The sequence below is a fragment of the Benincasa hispida genome, chromosome 9, assembly GCF_009727055.1.
Source record: "Benincasa hispida cultivar B227 chromosome 9, ASM972705v1, whole genome shotgun sequence".
Taxonomy (NCBI): domain Eukaryota; kingdom Viridiplantae; phylum Streptophyta; class Magnoliopsida; order Cucurbitales; family Cucurbitaceae; genus Benincasa; species Benincasa hispida.
Window position 1 is genome coordinate 19,230,454 of NC_052357.1, and position 9,000 is coordinate 19,239,453.

The window sequence follows — 9,000 nt, forward strand, 5'->3', positions numbered from 1 at the left end:
TATTTTGACTAAATAAAGAGCAAAAGAAAAGGAATTTTTTAAAATATAACGGTTATAAAATTAAAATTGATGTACCTTTTCTATCTGACTATTTAAATGCATGTGCTAGAAAGTTGATGCTTCTACATACAGAAACTAGTATGTTGCCAAATGTATGGTTGCAAATAAATGAGTTGAGCCAGTATTTAAGCTCAAATTATGGTGTTTCAATTGGAATTAGACTCTAATCTAGTCTTTTGAACAAGTGGTTAGATGATAAAATGATGAATCAAATGTTCGCACGAGTAACGTCCCATTTGAGATCAAACAAAAAAGTCGCTCGAGTTTTTCAATTTTTTCCTACCAACAAACAATATTTACTTAAATAAAACAAAAAAATTTATTGGGTTGGCCACCTTAGCCCATGGACTTAAATGGTCGACGGCCCTAACGGGTCTATCTAGGCCAAGAGGCACTAGAAAATTATAGAATGTATTGAGGCATAACACTCTGTAAAGTGCAATCAACCAATTCGATGAGAATCGGTCAAAGATTCTAATCGACTTATCACAACTACACACGTCAAGAAGGAAGTCATAGAAACAGAGGAATCGAGCTTACTCATGAGATATATTGTAACGACCCGACCCCCTAGGACTTAGGTTAGATCGTTACTAAAATAAATGCATGCATAAAATTTAAAACGACGCTCAGTTATGTTGAAATAAATGCTAATTAAACAAGCTAAGTTCAAAAGACATTTATTAAATGCAAATTGTTAAAACAATAATAGAGTACCCATAATTCGTAAAGAATATTAAAAGTATATAAAAGAAATAATCCGTAATAATAAGTTTAAGACAGTAAAACTAAACATTAAGGAAAAAAAATAAGGACTCTAAATGTCATGATGCGGAAGCATAAAAAAACTAGTCCCAGTGGCATGATCACGAATTCCGTTGCGCCATCGCCGGTGCATCTCTACCCTTACCTGAAACATCAACATAAGAAAGAATAAGCATGAAATACTCAGTAAGTAACCCCACCACTGGGGTCAAGCTAGGCATCTATGTCCTCTAGATACCCACCTATGGCACATAAATAAATGGAACAAACGAAAGACTGAGTCCTATCCTGTTGTAGTTAAGTATGCCCACAAAACTAGTGAACCCCGAAGGGAACACAAAACTGGGGAATCTCGAAGGGAACAAAAAACTGGGGAATCCCGAAGGAAACACAAACTGGTGAACCCTGAAGGAAACACAAAACTGGTGAACTCCGAAGGAAACACAAAACTGGTGAATCCCGAAGGAAACACAAGACTGGTGAATCCCGAAGGAAACACAAACTAGTGAGCGTCTAACTAATCAATAAGGATAGTCACACAGTCTCAACGTTCTAAGAATCAACATTATAAAGTTCTAGGACATACATGAAAATCCTTGATACCATGGCTCCATCACATACACATGATTATTGACAACATATCATACTACATTCATGTATACCTTACATCATAACCCACAGCATGCAAGTATGCCTCAACACCAGCAGATCAGATATCAACATATGAAAACACATACCATTCCATACTAACGATCAAATGCCTAGGTGTATCTTTAAACAAAACAGAACCCGTGCCAGAACATACTTAATTCAGGTCATACTATCAGTCAACATGCTAATATTTACCATAATATACACTTATCACGCGAGTACAAATAAAACCTGGCCTGTGGGCAGTTCCAACGGTAAGATTACTTACCTTAATCGAAATTCCATAGATAAACTCTGACAACCAAACGATGACCGTGATTTGAAGAAACGACCCTACCATACGAATACAACCATAAAATTTCAGTCCAATAATAATTGCGATACCTCGGGTTCAAAACCACAACACCCCAAAAGCTTACCCAAGGAACTTGATTAACAACCATTCTAAAATCTCCTTCCAACAGATTTTTAACTCCCAATGGACGACAGCTTGGAACCTTAAAGATACGATGGTTAAGTCAACTTAATTCAGTAATCAAAGCGTGCCCACAAACCAACAATAAGACCATAACTCTTACCAAAACTCTTGTCGAATGACCTTGAATCCGCTGGACAGTCGCTGCTGTAATTTTCCAATCTAAAATCTAAAATCAAGATAATGCTATTGATTTAATCTTTAATCCAACTTAGTGGGCATCTAAAATCTTTTAAGAAACCCAACCACAAAATAGACCTTACCAAAATCTAAGAATTCGATGAAGACCCACGCAACAAGAGATAGGCAGCGCGACGATGGACGGTGGAGGAACCGGCCGAAAGCGGCAGCTGACTTCAAGCTGCTGGGAGATAGCGACGGAGTGGCGGTGGTTAAGGGCTGGAGGCGGCGGCGGCGATTCAAACCGAATGGGCGAGATCCAGCGATGCGACCGGCGGCACGCAGGTCCGGTGGCTTGTGCGGAGAAGGGAGGAAAGTGAGGGAGTCGTGATGGTCGGCGGCAGGTCTGGCTCGAGTGGTGGGCGACGGCACGTCTGTCGGATTTGGTGAGGAGGGTTCGCCTACCGGATCTGGGGAGGAGGGTGGCGCCTGCCAAGATCTGAAGAGAAAGGCGAGTCTGTGTTGTGAAGTGGGCTCGGCAGCGGCGGACGGCTGTGGGGGGCGGGGCACTCGAGCGAGAGAGAACGCGTGAAGGAGATTGGGTGTCCTTTTTATTTTAAAAAAAAACTAATAATAATAATAATAATAATAATAATAATAAAAGGAAAATAGTATAACTAATTAAATCTTTTCCTTAACCCACTTTATACTATTTAATTCCTTTCCTTTTTCCAAAAATAATTAATTCATGCCATAACTTTTCAAATTGAATTTGAAAATTGAATAATTTCCCCGACAACACTTAAATCTTCGCACTTATACTTTAAATTCAAAATTCCAAACATGCCCTTCAACTAAGGACAATTACTGAAAAATGAAAAGTATTACATTATTAATAAATAAATAAAAAGGTGTGGGATGTTACATATACAAAAACAGTACCCTAGCTTTCAATCATGTAAACAGAGAGATCATATCCTACAAATGTAATAGCTCAATTTAATGTTGGTCTAGATATTAAGTTAAGTATGAGCATGACAGCAAGATCTTACATGCATAATCTAAAATCATGTCAAATTCTTGCATCAATCAAACAATAAACGTAAAATCAAAATATAGCCTATTATTATTATTATTTTCAAGTTCAAAGATGAGTGATAGTGGGATGTAACCTCTAACTTTATACTTCTCTAACCAAATTTGTTTTTTAGTTCAACGTCCATGGGTAAAACATTAAATTTCCAACATTTTGGTTGAATACCCATATCAGTTGCTTTAACTAGCCGGATTATGTTGAATATTCTTTTCCCAGTACAACAAGTGGGAGTTGAACTTCATACTTTAGAGAATAAACACATATGAATTACCACTAAGTTATACCGCTAGATAAAATTATAGACATATTTATAACAAATCCCTAAAACTTCATGACCAAATAGAAATTAAACCCAAGATCTAAAAAGAAAAAGTATAAGATCAACAAATTTAAGACGCTACTTCTTTGGTCAATTTGAAACTTACTCAATACATATACCGAAAAAGGTTGGAGATTTCAATTTTACCTCACACATCATCAATCAGATAAAAAAGAGAAAAAAAAAAACCATACTAAGCAATGTTATTACAACATTAAATACAAAAGGATTTTAATCCTTATTTGCTATATCTAAATTTCCCACACATCAACCCAAACTCCATGCTAATAAATCCATTCAACTTGATCACCACAACTATAATTTTGAGCCCAACCAAACAATCCTGTTCCAACTTCTCACCCCCTCTTTTCCATTTCCCTTACAATAAATTTTTAATTCCTCAATAGTTGATTTTTTTTTAAATTCTATTTATGTAAATATGTTTTTTTCTTCTTGTAAGAATCCAGAGGCCTATTTACATAACTTTTTGTTTCCTCTTTTCCCTCTGCCCGATCCTCTCCTTGTCTTCTCGGGCTCTCCTTTCAATCTTTTCTTCCAAAAAGTTATCCTTAGAGATCGATTTACAGACCTATTTAAATTTTAAATAGTTGATATCCACTTTAAAACTATTTTAGAGAAAAATATATAAAAATATATGGATAAATATTTTTCTTATATATATATATATGAATAAAATTAAAATATGATGCAAATAGATTTTACGATAAAAGTTGATATAAAAGTGACATAATAATCCATCTTAATTATTATTTCATGAAGTAGTTCCACAAGGTAGTGATTTGAAGAGAGAAAAGAACAAATAAAAACCAAACTTTTATGAATTTTTTTAAAATAAACTTCTTGTTTACGGGGATTTGTTTTTAGATCAATAGGAGAAAACATTTTTTGTTATTTATTTATTTTTATAAAACCTCTAACTCTCATCATAGTCTCTTTCTTTCTGTTGTATTTTATTTAAATTATCTATAATAATCATTTGAAATATGTGTCATAAATTCTAGGGAAATTATTTTAAATGATAAAGCTGTTGAAAATATTTACAACTAATAATAAAATATCATAGTCTATCTGATAGATTACGATAGATCACAATAGACTACTATCTGATCGTAGTTTATCGCAGATAGACTATGATATTTTACTATTAGTTTAAATATTTTGATTCATTTTTCTATATTTGAAAACAATCCTAAATTCTAAATAATACAATACATAAGTGGATAAAATTAAAAGGTTATTCTATTTTATTAATTCAAGAAAATTAAAAAATATTTTATTGTATTTATAAATTTATGTTGTGAAAAACAAATACAAGAAAACTTAGAATTATTGAAAGAAAAATAGAGGAATAATAGAAATAATCATTAGAACACAATGGAAATCTAAAAAGGAAAAAAAGAAATATAAAAAATTAAATAAATTGCATAAATATTCAAAGTTGAAATAATAACATTAACGACACATGGAGAAAAATTAATTAACAAATTTTGTGGCACGTTGACTTTTCATAATCAAGTAAATCTAATTAATTAAGGAAAAAAATAATGGTTACAGATCTAAAAAATAACTGATACAAATTAAAGATTTAACAAACAAAAAAAAAAGTCAAAATAATAACATTAAATAAATAAATGATTTACTATTGAAAAAAAAAACTTTCAATATCTAAAAGAGATTAATTAAGATGTGGATAAAATGGAAGATTTAACAAAAAAAAAAAAAAAAAAAAATTGAGGGTTGAGATAATAACATTAAATAAATTAATGGATTCTCGAGCTCATAATCAAATAAATCTTCATCTAATTAAAATCTAAAAAAAAACGTTAATTTCAATTGCTTGGAATCTAAAAAAATATTAATTAAGAGAACTGATCCAAATTAATATTTAATTTGAATAATAATATTAAAAAGTATAAACTTGTTCATGACCGAAGAATAATGATTTTGATTTTAATATATCGGTGTATAGTTACCAAATTTATAGACACGTTAAAATATTAGGATGAATTTTGTTGAATAGTAATATTTAATTTTGTTAATAAATACTCTAAAATTATGAGTATGAGATGATGGAGATGGAGACCTAAAATTATGAGATTATGGAGATGGAATCCAATAGATGATTGTACCTTTAAAATTAAGAATAAAATTAAATAAATTTTTACATAATAACTCCATATTTTTGTCATCTCTGTTCATTCTTCACTCATTCCCTAATTTTCTCTAGTCTCCCTTCATATCCCCCAGTTCCCTATTTTCTCTTTATTTTTTTTCTTCATCATCTCAACCAACTTTCTTCTTTATCTTTACAATATGAAGATCAATCGAAAATAAACTTATCTTAAATTATAATTAAAAAAAAGCAATAAAACATATCCATAAGAATAAAATCTCTGCTTGCTTAATGATATACCAAAAGATGGACAAACATATGCCATAAAAACTCACACAACCTATATAAACAAAATTGTATATCAAAATATCATAATATCCTTTAAATTGCCCTTCAAATCCAAAATTTAAGAACAACGTGATTTACGTATTTTTTATGTATATAAATGAAAATAACAAATAATTATACCTTTTTAAGCATTATAACAAGAATTTCGGGAATTGCATAAATATGCATGAGGAGTAACATGCATATATTTGCAACCAAGATACAAAATAGAAATCTACAAATTATTATTATGAACAAATAAAAAAAGGGAAAAAACGAGAGATTCTCTAATATAACTACTTATAAATATATCAAAATTTTAAAAAAAAATATAGGAGTTTAATCTAAAAAGAAACAATCTAATTAAAAATCTACATTCGATAAATAAAAACTAGTCAAATCAAACACAAACCTAATCTTCATAACATGATCACAAATTTCAAATGATTTGTTAATAGTTTACTTTTGAAAAAAAAAAAAAAATCAAATCCACGAAAATCCTTAATTCACACAAATTCTAAAGACACGTGGAAAGGAGTAAGAAAATTTGAATAAACCATGCTAATGAATGAATGGTACGTGAATCCAATGGCCATTAATCCATGCCCATCGTCAAAATTTTAAAAATTATGAAACTACGTGAAGCAACACAAAAGAAATCTTGAACATAGGTCTTGGGATCCCACAACTTTTATTGAAAAAATTACCGTGCAACAAACTAATTTTATGAAAGTTTTTGTTCATGAAAAGTTTTCATTGTGTTATAAAGAATGAGTTATACTTGAAAGGTATTAAAAGGAAGGGGTTGAAAGGTATTATAATGCAAGGTCATGAGGCTTACAAAAAAAAAAAAAAAAAAAAAAAAAAAACAGTTATTTGAAGAGCAAAATATGAGGCTTTAAAAAAAATTGAGGAAAAATAAAAATTAAGGGCAAAAGGGTAAAAGGGTAAAGAGAGAATTTTGAAAAGAAAGAAGGGCAAAATGGGGAGTCAAAGATTCTCACAATTTTGCCCCTTTTAATATAATATAGATATAGATGGAAGTGTTTTTTGTTTTTGTTTTTTTTTCCTATGATAATAAAAATGTTAACATAGGTGATTATCTTCGAAGTTTTTTTTAAAAAAATGCATTTTTAGTCATCTAGATGTTCTTAACACTATTTTTTTTTTAAAAAAAAAAAAACTAAAAATAAAATTTTGAGGACAAAAAATATATATTTTAAAATCTCACAAGCCACATATCAAATACACCTATTATGAACACTTGAAAGAGAAATTTGTCCATTTCTTTTCATTCGGTTAGTTACCATATACTTTAACATCATAGTAAGACGGCTTTACACCTTCAATGCTTTTGATATATCTTACCCACTAGGAACACGATTTCATGCAATATGTATATGATATAAAATAACTTAATCCAGGGCAAACGTGAAATTGGAGTAAAATCATTGTTTTCTTTTCTTCCTTAATTAAATATAATTACTTTTTAAGTATGACAATATAAAGGGGGTTTGAACCTTTGACCTATTGATCGATTGTTTATACTTTATGTCAATTGAAGTATTTAGAACAAATATTCTATAGATAACGAAACACGTATCAATGAATCGTTGATGGATTCACATTCACATCATGAATTTTCATTTAAAAGAGAAAAAAATGCATTTTTTACCATAAAGTAAATAAATAAGACACATGATCCATTTTAACTTGGTTTCAACTATTGTAAATAAGATGCCTAATTTGGATTTTCAACCTTCTCAACTAAATTCCAAAAGACGGTTTTATAGAAAAGAGAAATGTATCAAAGTGTTAAAAAGTGCATATTTTTAGGAATATGGTTCCCAAGGTATTTTGACTAAAAAATAGCAAAATAAAATATTTATTTTTATTTTTAAATATAATGATTATAAGATTAAAGTCGATGTACCTTGCTGAAAAGTTAGCTTGAGGCTAAAGTCGAGAATATGTATGGTTACAAATAAATGAGTTGGGTTAGTATTTGAGCTCAAATTATGACATTTTAATTGGATTTAGACTCTAATTTGATCTTAGTTTTTTGAACAAGTGGTTAGATGATAAAATGATGGATTAAATGTTTGCATGAGCAATATCCCATTTGAAATCAAACAATAGAAGTCCATTGTGTCTTCCAATTTTTCTTCTACCAATAAATGATATTTACTCAACTAAAATAAAAATTGTTATTGGGTTGGTCGCCTTGGCTGATGTACCTAAAATAGTTGAAGGCCCTAATGGGTCCATCCAGGCCAATAGGCACTTAAAGAGGATATTATAGAATGCATTGAGGCATAAAATTCTGTAAGATGCAATCTAGCAATTCGATGAAAATCAGTCGAAGATTCTAATTGACTTATCACGACTATACACATAAAAAAGGAAGTCATATAAATAGAGGTACGAACCTTACTAACGAGATATACAAACAATATCCTAGCTTGCAACTGTATAAATAGAGGGATCAAATCCTACTAATGCAACTGCTCAATTCAATGTTGCTCAAATTCCACGATGGTACAAGATCTTACCTGCATAATCTAGAATCATGTCAAATTCTTGCATCAACCAAATAATAAACTTAAAATCAAAATATAGCCTACTATTTTTTTTTTCCAAGTTCAAAAACGAGTGATAGTGGGATAGCAACCTCTAACTTTATACTTCTCTAATCAAATTTTGTTTTTAGTCTAATATCTATGGATAAAACATTAAATTTCCAACATTTTAGTCGAATACCCATATTGGTTGTTATGACTAGTCAAATTATGTTGAATATTTTTTTTTCCGTACAACAAATGAAGATTGAAAAATTTGAACTTCATATTTTAGAGAATAAATATATGTGAATTACTACTAAGTTATACAACTAGGATAAGTTATATATATACGTGTATGTAAAGAGAAAAAAAAAGTATCTCTAAATTTTAAGCATGGTATTTGGTCCCTAGGTTTTAGAATATTTCAATTTTACTTTTGAGATTTTTAGTGTTTGGATTTATAGATTTTCATTTTTAACCTCAAATTTTAAC

At 30.2% G+C, this 9,000-nt stretch overlaps 1 long non-coding RNA gene across 3 annotated transcripts; it reads right to left on the bottom strand.

Moving 5' to 3' along the window:
• Positions 1 to 904: 904 nt before the first annotated feature.
• On the bottom strand, positions 905 to 2,680 carry LOC120086387. Of its 3 annotated transcripts, none has more exons than XR_005484195.1 (5): positions 2,215 to 2,680; positions 2,055 to 2,120; positions 1,896 to 1,973; positions 1,068 to 1,809; positions 905 to 970 (listed from the first exon to the last, which is right to left on the bottom strand). It is a non-coding gene; the product is annotated as an uncharacterized LOC120086387 (long non-coding RNA). The 3 variants fall into 3 exon arrangements; XR_005484194.1 differs by having other exon boundaries at positions 907 to 970; positions 1,745 to 1,809; XR_005484196.1 differs by lacking the exon at positions 905 to 970 and having other exon boundaries at positions 977 to 1,230; positions 1,745 to 1,809.
• Positions 2,681 to 9,000: the final 6,320 nt, after the last annotated feature.